The 16,415-nt window shown below is 43.3% G+C and overlaps 1 pseudogene; it reads left to right on the plus strand.

Annotated features, from left to right (window-relative positions):
- The first annotated feature begins 2,220 nt into the window (after positions 1–2,220).
- LOC126102321 (5S ribosomal RNA) lies at positions 2,221–2,338 on the plus strand (annotated as a pseudogene).
- The last annotated feature ends 14,077 nt before the right edge of the window (positions 2,339–16,415 follow it).

The raw sequence follows: 16,415 nt of genomic DNA on the forward strand, positions 1-16,415 counted from the left end.
GAATATCAAGAGCTCAGATGGAAACCCAGTTCAAAGCAAAGAAGGGAAAGCAGAAAGGTGTAAGAAGTATATAGAGGGTCTATACAAGGGCAATGTACTTGAGGACAATATTATGGAAATGGAAGAGGATGTAGATGAAGATGAAATGGGAGATATAATACTGCTTGAAGAGTTTGACAGAGCACTGAAAGACCTGAGTCGAAACAAGGCCCCGGGAGTAGAGAACATTCCATTAGAACTACTGACAGTCCTGGATAAGCCAGTCCTGACGAAACTCTACCATCTGGTGAGCAAGATGTATGAAACAGGCGAAATACCCTCAGACTTCAAGAAGAATATAATAATTCCAATCCCAAAGAAATCAGGTGTTGACAAATGTGAAAATTACCGAACGATCAGTTTAATAAGTCACGGCTGCAAAATACTAACGCGGATTCTTTACAGACGAATGGAAAAACTAGTAGAAGCCGACCTCGGGGAAGATCAGTTTGGATTCTTTAGAAATGTTGGGACACGTGAGGCAATACTGACCCTACGACTTATCTTAGAAACTAGATTAAGGAAAGGCAAACCTACGTTTCTAGCATTTGTAGACTTAGAGAAAGCATTTGACAATGTTGACTAGAATACTGTGTTTCAAATTCTGAAGGTGGCAGGGGTAAAATACAGGGAGCGAAAGGCTATTTACAATTTAAGGGAAGCAGTGATTGGGAAGGGAGTGAGGCAGGGTTGTAGTCTCTCCCCGATGTTATTCAATCTGTATATTGAGCAAGCAGTGAAGGAAACAAAAGAAAAATTCGGAGTAGGTATTAAAATCCATGGAGAAGAAATACTCGTAAAAACTTCGAGGTTCGCCGATGACATTTTTATTCTGTCAGAGAGAGCCAAGGACTTGGAAGAGCAGTTGAATGGAAAGGATAGTGTCTTGAAAAGAGGGTATAAGATGAACATCAACAAAAGCAAAACGAGGATAATGGAATGTAGTCGAATTAAGTCGGATGATGCTGAGGGAATTAGATTAGGAAATGAGACACTTAAAGCAGTAAAGGAATTTTGCTACTTGGGGAGCAAAATAACTGATGAAGGTCGAAGTAGAGAGGATATAAAATGTAGACTGACAATGGCAAGGAAAGCGTTTCTGAAGAAGAGAAATTTGTTAACATCGAGTATAGATTTAAGAGTCAGGAAATCATTTCTGAAAGTATTTGTATGGAAGTGAAACACGGACGACAAATAGCTTAGACAAGAAGAGAATAGAAGCTTTTGAAATGTGGTGCTACAGAAGAATGCTGAAGATTAGATGGGTAGATCACATAACTAATGAGGAAGTATCGAATAGGATTGGGGAGAAGAGAAGTTTGTGGCACAACTTGACTAGAAGAAGGGATCGGTTGGTAAGACATGTGTTGAGGCATCAAGGGATCACCAATTTAGTATTGGAGGGCAGCGTGGAGGGTAAAAATCGTAGAGGGCGGCCAAGAGATGAATACACTAAGCAGATTCAGAGGGAAGTAGGTTGCAGTAGGTACTGGGAGATGGAGAAGCTTGCACAGGATACAGTAGCATGGAGAGCTGCACCAAACCAGTCTCAGAACTGAAGAGCACAACAACAACAACAACAACAACAGATTAAACAACATAAGCCTCCATGATAATCTAAAAATATCAACAACAGTAACAATGACCTTTTTAGGAAAGTACCCAATAAGGACTAAGATAATCATCAACAACATAACAGAACAGGTATCCCATTTCAGTATTTGGGGTGTGACATAACTTTAGCAGAAGAGAAAGACATAAATAAGAAAATTAACACCTATCGATACATATTTGACACGATAAGTGATTCATTGAACGGTAAAACAAGAAGATAATTCCAAATGAAATTTTATGAAGTCATGGCACTATATACAGTGCTATATGGCGCAGAAGATTGGACATTGAGAGCGAAAGACCTAAGACAACTTAAAACATCAGAAATGAAATTCCTTAGATCAGTGAAAGGCAGCACAAGAGAAGACAGAATAAGACATGAAGAAATATGGAGAGAACTGGGGGTACAACCATTAACTGAAAAAGTAGTCGCCGGCCGTTGTGGCCGAGCGGTTCTAAGGTCTTTAAGTCCGGAACCGCGCTGCTGCTACGGTCGCAGGTTCGAATCCTACCTCGGGCATGGACGTGTGTGATGTCATTGGGTTAGTTAAGTTTAAGTAGTTCTGGGGCAACGGCCTTGCCGCTGTGGCTATACCGGTTCCCGTGAGATCACCGAAGTTAAGCGCTGTCGGACGTGGTTGGCACTTGGATGGGTGACCATCCAGGCCGCCATGCGCTGTTGCCATTTTTCGGGGTGCCCTCAGCCTCGTGATGCCAATTGAGGAGCTACTCGACCGAATAGTAGCGGCTTCGGTCAAGAATACCATCTTACTGGGAGAGCGGTGTGTTGACCTCACGCCCCTCCTATCCACATCCTCCACCGAGGATGACACGGCGGTCGGATGGTCCCGGTAGGCCACTCGTGGCCTGAAGACGGGGTGTTTAAGTAGTTATGTTAAGTCCCATAGTGCTCAGAGCCATTTGAACCAAAAGTAGTCCAACGAAAGCAGGGTTGGAAAGACCACGTATTGCTTATGTCACCTCAGAGAATCCCTCGAGAAGCAGTGGAATACAACAATTTTATAAGAATCAGAGTGGGAGGGCCGAGGAAGGGATGGTGATGCCGGAAAAGGCCGTACGGCTTAAGCCTGGTTCAAAAAAATGGCTCTGATCACTATGGGACTCAACTTCTGAGGTCATTAGTCCCCTAGAACTTAGAACTAGTGAAACCTAACTAACCTAAGGACATCACACACATCCATGCCCGAGGCAGGATTCGAACCTGCAACCGTAGCGGTCTCGCGGTTCCAGACTGCAGCGCCTAGAACCGCACGGCCACTTCGGCCGGCGCTTAAGCCTGAATTTGTAGAAGAAAAGGATAAATAGAACGACATAACTGCCATGTGGACAAGGGCGGAAATGTGCGTTTTAATAGAGCTAAGGCAGGAATTTTACGCCCGTCCATGTTCGTAAAAGAACTGAGATTTGCGAGCCAGATACAGTGAACTACTAACACTGGCGAGCGCAGCTGTCGCTTGTACTGTGTAGTTTGTGCCGCGAACTGCCGCTGCAGCGTCCTGCGGTCGCGTTATACTGGTACCACCAACACCGACTCAAAGGAAGGCCTCGGCGCTTGTTCGTGACGTCACGTCAGCTAGGCACGGCGAACGCCAGGTCTGTTGCAGGCATACTCATAATGGTGGTGTCTCCCTCCCTGACACAGGAAAATGTGAAACTATTGGCGGTAGTTGACCAACACACATTGTTCTGAGAGATTTCTGCAAATCAATTAACTGTGCAATTCATTACACTTCTTAACAAATAGTGTACTCCTTGTAACCTCCCCCTCACTTATCGACCTTAATGACAGTGAAAAATTAAACCGCGTGTACCTAATGGAAATTTGGGAAAAGCAATCGTCACCGAAGTTAATTTGTCGGTAAAGAGGGAGGAAAGGGTTACATCTAAATGAAAGGAAAAATGCAAATGAAACTGGTGGAAATTAATTTTGAAAAGAGGTAAATTTAATAAAGAAAGTAAATGTGCAGCCGTTACGTTAACAATTAACTAGCGGTAATTAGATACTTGAGATTTGGGGGAAATTACGGTCGCCAGTCCTAAGGACAATTACTATAGTAACTGAAAAAGAAAGGTTATTACACATATAATTAGCACTAGAAGTGTGGCAACTGAAGGTTGACACGTGTAGTGTGAAAACTGAAAGTTTGTCAGAAGTAATAAATCTCGCTACACTCTGACTTAATTTAGCAAAAGAATTAATAAAACCGGAAAATCGAAAGTTAATTTAGTGACTGAAGTTAATAGTGGGCTTTCTTTCTGAAGCACATCGAAATTCAGTCAAATACGGTTAGTCTTGGACTACCTCAACAATCATTTCAAAAGCTACTTGAATCTACGCAATTTAGAAATAAGAGACGTAACTTTGAACTTGAATTAAATGATTCTGAACAATTAACAATAGTAAAATTTAGTAAGTACCAAGCTGAGCTGCAGTCACAGGTAAGCTAAAATAAGGTAACAAAACTCGCACTCTTAATTTGTGCTTGTGTAATCTAAATATTGTAGCCAGCTATGAATACCTTGACTGAACTTTGAAATTAAAGCAGTGAAATCGAATGATGCTGGCGTTTGAATTTCAACGACACTCGGGTTCATTCCGGAAAAGGAAGGGACCCTGCTTGGTAATGCAATTGGGACAATGAGCAACAAAGGTTCATGCTAAGTTGCTGTAATTTTGTGATGCAACAATTTTAAAAGTTTGAAAAGCTGAGGTCTGCCATACAGTTCTAAAACTTTACGTGCTTCCAGTCTTCCTTGTTGGTTGATTGAAGGTTTGAAGCCGTCGATCGAGGAGGTGGCGACAGTCACTCATTGTCGGCTGTCGCTGTTGCAGAAGCTGGATGTTGGCGCGCCTTCTTCTCGACACGGTCACCAGACGAAACGGGCTCTTCATGTGCGCCAGCTAATGCTTCCCGTCCGCGACACCATGTCGGAAACTATCATCGCAAGTCGAGCGCAATTACATGCTGCAAACCCCGAAAGCGCGGCAACTCGCAGGAGCTTCACACAACACACCTGCTCCACTGCATCACCCCAGCCAGACCCTGCTCAGCCCGCGCTCCACGAGGCAGAGTTAACACTACCAAAGATCCTACACACTTTGATTCTTCACACGACCTATCGATGTAATCGTTCGATAGCAGTTTTCCCTAGGCAAGACCCAGCGTAAAAATACAAATAATATTTACGAAACAAACCAATTATACATCGACATAAAAGCATAAATATATATATACAAATAGTAAAACAATTACAATATGTAAAGACACAGAAATGTCATATGTCCAGGTAACAAAAATAAGGAAAACAAATTTATAGTACAATAGATGGAAATAGGAGGATATGCATTTCCGGCATTACATCCTGAACAAAAATTTCCACCAGTTTTAAGGATTGACATACAAAAACAACTTCATGGTCCAGCAGCAACAGAATTCGTGCTTCTTTATCTTATTTGTAAATCTGAGGAAGTTACGTTTGTACTGGGTTGCTGTTACAAGAAACTGTGAACATATTGGTGCTCTTCTTTAGGTATCTTGGTTGAGTATGGGGTGAGGAGCACTGAATGTTGATAAAATATCTTGCGATTGTACACATTGGGGGAGGGGGTGGGGGACAGAAGAAGAGGCAAAAGAGAGATACTTGTTTTACCAAGTAAAATTTTTTTATCTTATAAAGTGTCTCCTTTCAGTTGCAAGAGGGGAATATTTATCTTTTCTAAAGTGCGTGTTCAAAAAAGCTTAAGCTGAGCAGTATTTTCCATGTATGAAGCTATTTTGTTTCCTGTTTAGAATTCCTTTCGTTGAAAACGACTGTAATCTAATGATTGGCAACAGTTGGACATTTACACATGTAAATTAGTTCACATTTCCAGTGACGATCTCAAGCGAAAATTAATAAATAAATAAAAGAAACGAGTTCATTGTAAGGGGGTTGGGGTAATTTTCGATAACAAAATGGGTCAAGTAAATATAGTTTCTTGAATGTAAAATTTCTGAAGTTTGCAATGGGACAAAGCATCTTCTTATACTGATCTGCGTTTGTTTCGACAGGATTCAGTAATACAGAACTACGATCTTCATTTGTAGCTTTACGATAGTGAGAAAATCTTTCGTCTGAATGAAACTGCAGAATGCAAAACAATACCAAACAGTTTGCCCAAAAATAAGAGATTTATAGTGATAAGCACGCCCAGGCGTTTCTGCCTGCAACAGACCTGGCGTTCACCGTGCCTAGCTGACGTGACGTCACCAACAAGCGCCCAGGTCTTGCTCTGAGTCGGTGTTGGTACCACGCAGACATACACGTTCCTTGCGCAGAGGCGGGATCGTTTCCGGGCGTCCAACAGCACAGTGGAAATAATATCAGCGTGTTGCACGTTGAATGTCATTACTCTTGCGACGACGGCTTCAGTCCCGATTTTCCGTAAATTGGATCTGGCAGCGGTACTCCAGCGCGTTATGCAACGGAGTCACGCACGACGGAGCAGCCAAAATGCGACGCATACCGAAGTGGTGGCACGCGGACACCTGCTGTCGAGTTCGGTTAGGTCGGCGCTGCCCGCTACGCCGTGGTCTCCCCCCCCCCCCCCCCCCATGAGAGGCGCGCATAGCGTCACGCGCCACGGGCCGCCCTCGTGGAGGGGGAAGCGGTCTCTGGACGTCCGTTCGAATTCCCATCCGGTGTGACGTAAAGGAGCCGCCGCAAGTCCTGCGGCGCTTCACATTGACAGGTGCCGGCCGTGCTACGTACTCAAGTGGTCCAGTAGCGAAAACAGCGTCCTGCCTTTTGATCACCCATTTTTACATCTGTACTGCACAAGACACCTTTTGGTGTGTGGCGGAGGGTGCTTCTGGTACAACTATTGAAAGTTTACCGTCTTACCTCCTTGCCTAGGGACGCCAGATGAAAGTTAATGTCAAGCGCTGAATCAAAATTGCGCAACGGATAACTGGGGAGGGGAGCTTGAGAGCGCTACCTAGAGAGAGTGCCCTTTCTGTACGATACTAGGCAAGGGGCTGGAGGGCTCACACGCTGATGTGTGGGTCCCTGCATTCTATATCTTTTATTTTAAATGAATTCCTTTAACTTGACTTCTTTGTGATTTTTAAGGTATGTTAAAGATTGATGACAATTGATTACGTATTTATTTTAAATATTATCACTCGATTTTACAGCGATTGCAACAATTGTTCCAGTTTACAGATATCACAATTTTACAACTTATAGTTCGGGTATATTATATAGGAATCTGCAGGCACTTTTCTACGGGCAAGACGGAATTGCGTTGGCCATATGTTTACCACCAAAGCATCCCAATATTTTACATAGGACATCCACTACGTGAGGAGGATAACAGGCAAACTGGGGACCACACGGGGGGTCAAATTTCCTAAATTAACGAGATCATTCATTTCCTTACACAATCCGAAGCTGGAAATAAAAGAATTAGTACAAATATTCAAATACCTCTCTTCCATGCGTGAACATTGAGACAGACGCACTGAGGGCACGTCTGTTCACTTACCCGTCTTCTGTAACACTCCGAGAATATAGCGGGCCCCCGGAGGTCTTCCTGGGCCCTGGTGGAGGGGGTGGTCGAACCACTTGGCCGTGACCAACCTCTCCACCCCAAATCTTGTGACACTGGAAAGTCTTTGACTTTTACCTGCCTGTGCTGTCTCTCTGATCCCCTAGCCAGGAGTAAGGTTGGCACTGCTGTACTACAGAACTACTTCCCGACAAAGATTTGGCCACGCTTTACGGAAAGGTGTGAGAAGGATTAGGAAAGTTCATGTGCAGATTCACGTCCACGTACTTAATGCTTAATACACGACACATATAAATACGTATTTTGAAGCCTGACACATTTCTTTCCACCCGTCCACATGGGTTCTGTTGCAATAAAATTGGCTGTGGAGCCGCCTCTGTTTCTATTTCCTGGTGCGAGCGAGCAGCGAAACCTGCTGCTTATAGAGCGGAAACCACTGTACCGTTTCACTATTAGCTCCCGGAGAGGCGTGGCGCCTTATACCGCTCCTGTCTAGAGCCTGTGTATCGGGAGAATGACTCACACGTGCACACTGACAGATGGTCTGAAGCGAGTTCACTCGAGTATGTAGTTCTAATTTTTCATCTGCTAGAGGACAGTAGCAGGACAGGACTAAACAGAAAGAACTACAATGTAATTAAGAATTTTGACCACCAGAGTCCAGTAGTGCGTAGTGACATTCAAGAAACAGTCCAAGAGAATGTTTTTGTGAATTGTTCTGTTTATTTCTTGAAGTGTTTTTGTTTATTTATGTTTGTAAAAAATGGTTCAAATGGCTCTGAGCACTATGGGACTTAACATCTGAGGTCACCAGTGTCCCCTAGACGTAGAACTACTTAAACCTAACTAACCTAAGGACATCACACACATCCGTGCCCGAGCCAGTTTTCGAACCTGCGACCGTAGCAGCAGCGTGGTTCCGGACTGAAGCGCCTAGAGCCGCTCGGCCACAGCGGCAGGCTATTTATGTTTGTACAGTTTTGTATATGCTTTTAGTAGTGTGAATGATACGTGAATGTGGCCTAAAGTAAATATGTTGATCAGTGTTTTACTGATCTACGATGTGCGAACTAGTGTGAAAAAATTTAAGACAGTGTGAATGCAGACGACGGGGAATTTTGTATCATACTATGCTAAGTAAGTTTATGGTAAAAGGAAAGCTAATTCGAGTGCAAATGAAAATAGTTAATAACTTAAAGTATAAAAAAAATATCAGAATGTTAAATATTTATTTCGGGAAAAAGTACAGCTTCGAAGTGTGTTATTTGTTGACTGGTTAGTCATGAAAAGCGCGGACTAACGCGATAGGATAATGTTTTTCTATTGACCTTAAAGAAAACTGACCAATCAGAACGGAGTACCCTTCGCGCGTCTTTTCTCTTGCAGATATAGAATGCTTGCAGCAGTTTGAGTATGAGCCCAGCATTTCAATGGTACGGTCGTGTGTAGTATGAGCTCCGAAGGAAGTTGTAATTTGCCGATTTTAGTTGTGCTACATGTATCAAAAATGTTTAAAGTGAATGCATATTTATTCCTCTGTATTTTTTTAGAAAGTACGGATTTTTAAAGTAATTTTTTGTATAAGGAAACACAGTAATTCCCCGTGGCATATTGAGCAGATCGGTGACTAAAAACTTGAGTGAATTAGACACCGATGAACTTAATAGTATGACGAACATTTTCATTTAAGAACAATCCGTGCTTAGTTGCTGTTGATATTTCAGGAAATACATTACCATAAACTTGATAACGGGAATGAAAAGGTTTGTGCATGACTGTGTTAAGATTAGCACGGGCTTGGCGGTGAACGTGTACATCTCAAGGTTCAGAATATATCGAATTTAAAATTAAGATCTCGTGCCGATTCTTAGAGTAGTTACTGTACGTTGTATGCAACATGGTTCGAGTTGCAGTACGTTAGGTTTCTGCTCGGTTTTCCTACCGGAGTTCTGTTACAGCGAGTTCGCAGGTAGGTGCAGTTAAGGGGATGTTTACTATCTTTGGCCCGATGAAAGCATGTTCTTTGAGACTTTTTTCTCGGGGTGTATTATAGATATCAATGTCAAATTTTGTCTAAATGTATACTGATATTTCCTCAACAAACTGGAGTTTTTTTAGACCGTAAATGTTGAAGAGCAAGGGGGAAGTGCTGTCGGAACGAAACAAAATTTCGATGTAGACATCCACGCGCGGTATCGTTAGCGAAGTATATAATATTCTTTAGGATTTGTACCTCGCTTAAGTTATTTGGACCATAGGAAACAGATTGGCCATTTGAAAAAAAATAGGGTTTTTTCATCGATTTTTCGACTTCGTCGGCCAAGTAAAAATACTTATAGTTGATGGATCGGAATAAAACTGGTACAACTTCTAGACAATTGTGTTAGCTCCGTCGGAAACAAAGAACCATGCCAATCGGTTCAGTAGATTTGAAGGTACCATACCGCGCGATAAAAAAAAGTCATTTCGAAAAAAACGCGTTTGAAGTTTTGACTACATATAAATGCAATACTATACAAGTTATTAGACCCTGTTTGATGAAGAAAGAATAAGTGAATTGCTGCCATAGCTGCAATAATAAATGGTAATACAAAATGAAATGTAAAGAATCGATTTAATGTTGCGTTATCAACAGCAAATCCTCCTCACACTCATTGAACTAAATCTGTTCCTAAGTATGGAATTGCTGATAGTAAATTACGTTCAATCTGCTATTCCGGCTCCATAAACTAGTCCTTCCTCTTCCTTATAGAGGGCGTTCTGCTCGACCTGGGCCATCCTGCGCTGCTCCAGAGCCGCTCGTACGGCCGATGACAAGCGGTTTTCGGCCGCTTGAATCCGGTGGTCGTCCGAATGCTTGGTAAACTACGTCGAATAGAGTCCCAGGGTGACGTCCATCGTTGTCATGGTCTTCAGAATTGCTGAATAGCCTTCATTGAAGCTGCTCACTGCCAGGAAAGTCGCAGTCTCCACAGTCTTCGAACCAGAATGCAAATGCTTGGGGGCTAACTTCCAAACACACGCGTTCAAACTTTAGTTTGAGTTTTGTGTGTTTCCTCCCAAGCACCGGTACAATAACTCGTCCTCCGAAAGAAAAAAACTGGTGCGTGAAAAAGGCCGATTTCAGGCAGGTGCATTTTTTGGTTCAACCATGAATAACAAACATTTCCGTTCCGTACTCGGAAAAACCGTTTCAGGGGTGGATTCTAAACACCTTTATGGATCCAAAAATGCAATTTTAAAAAATCGATTTTTTGAACCAAAAGATAGTGAACCTTCCCGTAATGGACGAACGAAACCGCGCCGCCGCACCACCTCTGTTCGCGAATGGCGCGCAGGAAAAATGACTGTCGGGGAAACACCGCTTTAGCACTATTTTAACTGATAATTATCAGGGAAACACCACTTTAGCTCTACTTTAACTGATCATTCTCGGGGAAACACCGCTTTAGCTCTACTTTAACGGATCATTGTTGGGGAAACACTGCTTTAGCTCTACTTTAACGGATCATTGCCGGGGAAATACCGCTTTAGCTGTACTTTAACGGATCATTGTCAGGGAAATACCGCTTTAGCTCTACTTTAACGGATCATTGTCAGGCAAACACTGCTTTAGCTCTACTTTAACAGATCATTGTTGGGGAAACACCGGTTTCGATCTACCTTAATGGATCCTCTCGTTGTGGTAGTTTTGCGAGACGTGTATGGGAGGAAATAATATGTTACCTGAATGTTTCTGGAATGTACTCTCTCGAAATTTCACAGGTAAACCCCTCCATGATGCTCGCCGTCTCTCTTGTAGCTGCTGCCACCGGAGTTCGCTGAGTTGCTTGATCAAAGAAGTGCGCCGCGCTTCGTTGTATCGTGTATATCTCACCTGTTAACCCAATCTCGTAAAGACCCCATACTAATGAAAAATAGTTAAGGATCCGTCGATAAACGGATTTGTAGGTCACTTGTTTCGTGGATTAATTTCCTTAAAATTCTTCCCAGCCTCGCCTCTGCCTTTCCTACTATTTCATTTCTTTTACGTCGTCATCCCAGCTTAGATTTCTCTGGATGGTTATTCCTGAGTACATTATCTCATTATCTGAAGTATTCAGGCACCTATTATTGGACATTAATATGGACTGAGTCCATACTTCACCTGTATGGCGACTTGAAGTCTGCTCAGGTCACTTACACTGAGGTGTCTGAAAGTCTGTGGAGGAATGGCAGCCCATTCTTCCTCAAGAGCCGAAACCATAGAAGATAGTGGTGCTCGATGATGGGATCGGGTGAAGTCGACGTTGTAACTCGTCCCAGAGATATTCAGATCGGACTGAGGAGTGACACATGTGCACCTGCATAACATCTTCTCAGGTGCTAAACTTCCAAGTGGATTCGACTTACCACGCAAGACCTGGTCTACTCTCAACAGAATCCGTACCAGCCATGGGCGATGCAGGGATGCTCTCTTTAAGTGGAAGAAGCTGCCTGATCCAGCTTGTGACTGTGGGGCTCCATACCAGACTGTTCACCACATTGTCAGTGAATGCAGGATTCGAGCCTATCACGGCGCCAAAGAGGACTTCCTGCTAGCAACTCCAGATGCAGTGCACTGGATTGAAGGACTGGATATTCAGTTGTAAAGACAAACATAAGTTTCTTGTGTGTCAATATGTACATATGTATATGTAATTTCATGATATGTCTGTATTAGCCATACGCTAAATAAATCAGATCGGGATGCTGGACAGGCCAGTCTATTCAAGGATTTTTATTGCCCACAAACAAAGTGCCTCACAGATGTCGCTTTATGGCAGGGTACATTGACGTGCTGATACAAAAAGTCGTCGTCTTCGAATTACTACTCTACCGTAAGCAGTAATCAATTCTGTAAATTGTAAACGTAGGCTTTCACTGACGTTGTCACAGTCAATAAAATTCTTCTCGGTTTGTGACCGCATTGTCAACTACAAAATTCCGACGTTTCGGCAAGTATTGCAAGACGCCTTCCTCAGTGTGTATTGTTAACTACTGAATGGCGTTGTCATTGGATATGAGGGTGAGGAGGAAGCGTTCGTTGAAACAGCACTCCAGTCCGCACCATTACGCCTAGAATGCTGGCTGCGATACATTGACGACACGTTTGTCATCTGGCCTCACGGAGAAAATGAGCTTCAGAACGTCCACTAGTATCTGAGACAGCAGCACAGCAGAATCCACTGCACCATGGTCACAGAAAAGAACTGAGTATTGCCTGTTCTCGATGTGGAAGTTTACCGTAAGCGTGATGGGAAGCTTGAACATAGATTTTATAGAAATCCCACCGACGCGGACGTGTACCTCCGTGCATCCTCCCATCACCATTCTACACAAAAGAAATCGGCCCTGCAAACTTTAACTAAGAGAGCCTACAGGATCAGCGATGAACACAATCTCAAAGCTGAACTACAGGATCTCAGGTCTATTTTTGGAGCTAATGGCTACGGCATGGGGATGATACATAAAACTATGGCGCCAAAGGAGGAGGGCAGTAGGGAAATCCAGAACGAAAAACGGAACGCCGTCCTGCTACCATACGTACAAGGGGTCACTGAGCGTCTGGGCAAAATTCTCTGTCGGGCAGGTATTGTAAAACCTTACCTGTCACTTATCTGGTTTTGGCGTTTATTCACCCAGCTAATTGACTAACAGATCAACAGAGAGTGCAAAACTGCCGCAATATTGGATAACGCAAAGAAAGTTATAAGGCCCTGTGACTCCTGATTGAACTGTGGTGGCAGTGTTGACATTAATTGATTCAGAATTGATCACTTTTAATTAAAAAGGGGTGCACATTGATGTTATGTGCAGCTATTGAGCACCAGATGCAAATGTTCAACATAAAATTAATTAAGAAAGTGACTTGGGATTTCAACTACTTGATTGAAAACAGATGAAGTCGATTATCATAAATTTATTTTAACTCACGACCTTCAATCATCACATTACATGACTCTCCTAGCAGGCAGTGGTAATAAATTGCGTTTACGTGGAGTAAAGCTCGATAACTCAAAAGTATTTCCTATCGACTGACCCAGGCGTAATGCGAAGTGCGAGAAGAATACTACAGCACAAGGCCCATGAAACCCTTGTGGAAACTTTGCCGACGTGATCAAACAAATTAATCAGTGGCCGGGACGAGCGCAATATCACCGAATACAGCGTGGTGCAGCGGTGTTGCTGTGTGGATGTTGGCCGACCTCATGGTGGTGCAAGGCTGTGCTCGTCTATTCACTCCTAGCTATCTTGCTCAGTACATAGCTGAACCAAAACTTTCTATCTCCTAGCTCAATCGTTCCATTTGCTGAGTCCTAAACTACAGAGATGCTCACTCTTTCTCAGGCAAGCTGAGTATAGAACGCCACGTCTGCACTCTAGGCAAGCTGGGAACGGAAGATCTGTACTGAGACTTCTGCCAGTCCACTCTTCGCCTCGGTTTCCCCTCCAGCAAAATCACTTACGCCAATTGTGGCGCAAGTCGCGTTAATTATGCGTCGCTTCCCAGCACTGACCAATGCTGCTCTGGGAAGTGAACAAATTCCCACTAAATTTACCTTCCTCTCAACTTCTTCTATTTAGCTCCCTCCAGGCCACCCATCAAGGTTAGCGTCTGCACAAGCACCAAGTTTTCCGGAATTCTGACTCCCAGGAGAGTACTTCAAATTCCTCAGTCCTACGTTTCCATCGGAGGGCGGTGTATTTCATGCATGTAGCTCTTCACCTGATTTACTTCAGGCTCTGCGGACCGTGAATTCAGCGTGAAGTTGCTATAGTCACGAACACACATATTTTGACCTCTGTTGACCGCTCCACAGTAGCTTTGCGTGGCTTTGTCGCATGTTTCACAGAAAACGGGATGAAGGACATTTATCAACAGGCGTACAAGTTCTCCGTCTGTTTCCTGGTACACCAGCACGGAGTTGGGGTCAACCACCCACTCACTGTCACTCATCTTAAGGCAGCTGGAGGCCTCACCGTGTTACCGCTTTCTCAGAGCTTGAGCCGCCCTAAGCTGCCTATTGTCGCTTCCCTTCGCCGTTCCCCACCCGGCCATGGTCAACTCTAAATGCTTCCCTGGGGTAAACTAGGTCCAGTAAATCGACTCGTTTCCACAAAGTTTTCATGTCGTGTGAATTACTTTAAAACCATCACCCGACATTAATTATTCCAATACATCCATACTATACCCTCTACAAGATGCATTGTGTCTTGTCAGTCATTTTTTGTTCAGCCCTACTGTTCGCTCAACGTGAGTTAGGTGATCTTTAATGACTTGATGTAAGGGGCATAGTTCTTGCCATCTTACAGTACTAAGCCGATGTTTCGTAGCAACAACAAAATAAAAGACCTTCTGGGCTCGACGAAAGATACAATTGACATGTTTCATGCCGTCAGTTTATGAAATCGGGTGGGAATGTGGACTGGTGTATGTAGGCGAGACTGGGCGTCCAATAAGCACAAGGTTATCTGAACACGAGAGATGTATACATCTCAAACAATACAACAAATCAGAGGTGGCAGAACACCAGGAGCAGGGCAGGATGAAGGTTGAATTTCGAGAGGCCCTCGTACTGGCGAAACAGCCGTTTAGCTTGAGGAGAAAGGTCAGAGAGGCTTCAGAAAAAGCCAAGTGACCCGACAACATGAATAGAGAAGACGTGTATCGACTCCCAGCGTGTTGGCTGCCAGCAGTGATAGCTTTGCGGAAGGACGGCTCTCGCAAAGCAACAGGCGCGCGGTGGGCCACAGCGGCGGAGGGTACACGGAATGCTTGACGCGCCCTAGTCGATACTAGGCAATTAGCAAACAGCGCTACGCTGCAGCCACCGCTCAGTTTCCTATTCGCCGGTTTCCACCAATAGCATGCAATAACGGGAACTCCAATGGAAAACGCCTGTTTCCGCCAGTGACAACACGCAATGCACAGACCAATAAAAGAACACAGAATACACTTCCTCCTCACCCTCATATGCAATGACAGCACTCCTCCATAGTACTGTAAGTAATCAAACTAGCGCCCATTCAGTAGTTAGCAATGTACCCTGAGGAAAGCGTCTTGTAATAGTAGCCGAAACGTCGGAATTTTCTAGTTGACATCGCTTTCACAAATACAGAAGAATTTTATTGATCAATTCTGTATTTATTTATTTACTTATTCATTTACACGTCAAGTTCCGTACGACCAAATTGAGGAGCAAATCTCCAAGGTCATGGAACGTGTCGGCACACGAAATTACAACATAAAAGTAACAACAGAACAAAACAGAATGTTTATAAACCCGAAAGAAGTCAAGCCGTAACTTTAAGTAAACGCAATCAACATTACAACAAGAATCAGCTTAATTTTTCCAGAAACTCCTCGATTGAACAGAAGCAGTGACCCATGAGGAACTCTTCAGTTTCGATTTCAAAGCGTGTGGATTACTGCTAAGATTTTTTTACTTCTATTGGTAACTTACTGAAAATGGAATCAGCAGTATTCTGCACACCTTTCTGCACAAGAGTTAAGGAAGTCCGATCCAAATGCAGGTTTGATTTCTGAAGAGTATTAGTGAAAGCTGCTTATTCTTGAGAATAAGCTAATATTGTTAACAAGAAATGACAGTAAGAAATATATTTATTGAGAGGCCAATGTCAAAACACCTAGCCTCTTGAACAGGGTCGACAAAAGGTTCGTGAACTTACACCACTTATCGACCGAACCGCCCGTTTCTGAGCAAAAATATCCTTTTAGAATGGGAACAGTTCCCTAAAATATAATACCGTACGACATAAGCGAATGAAAATAAGCAAAGTAGACTAATTTTCTTGTCGAACGGTCACTCACTTCAGATACCATTCGAATAGTAAAAATGGCAGTATTAAGCCTTTGAACAAGATCCTGAACGTGGGCTTTCCACGACAGCTTACTGTCTACTTGAACACCTAGAAATTTGAACTGTTCAGCTTCACAAATCATATACCCGTTCTGTGAAATTAAAACTTCAAGTTTTGTTGAAATGTGTGTTAGAAACTGTACAAACTGGGTCTTATTGTGATTTATTTTCTACAAGCCATGAACTTATTTCACGTACTGCGCTATTTGAAATCGAGCCAATGTTGCACACAGCGTCCTTCTCTACCAAGCTAGTGTCATCAGCAAACAGAAATATTTTAGAGTCAT

Source organism: Schistocerca cancellata, chromosome 9, assembly GCF_023864275.1.
Source record: "Schistocerca cancellata isolate TAMUIC-IGC-003103 chromosome 9, iqSchCanc2.1, whole genome shotgun sequence".
In the NCBI taxonomy this organism is placed as follows: Eukaryota; Metazoa; Arthropoda; class Insecta; order Orthoptera; family Acrididae; genus Schistocerca; species Schistocerca cancellata.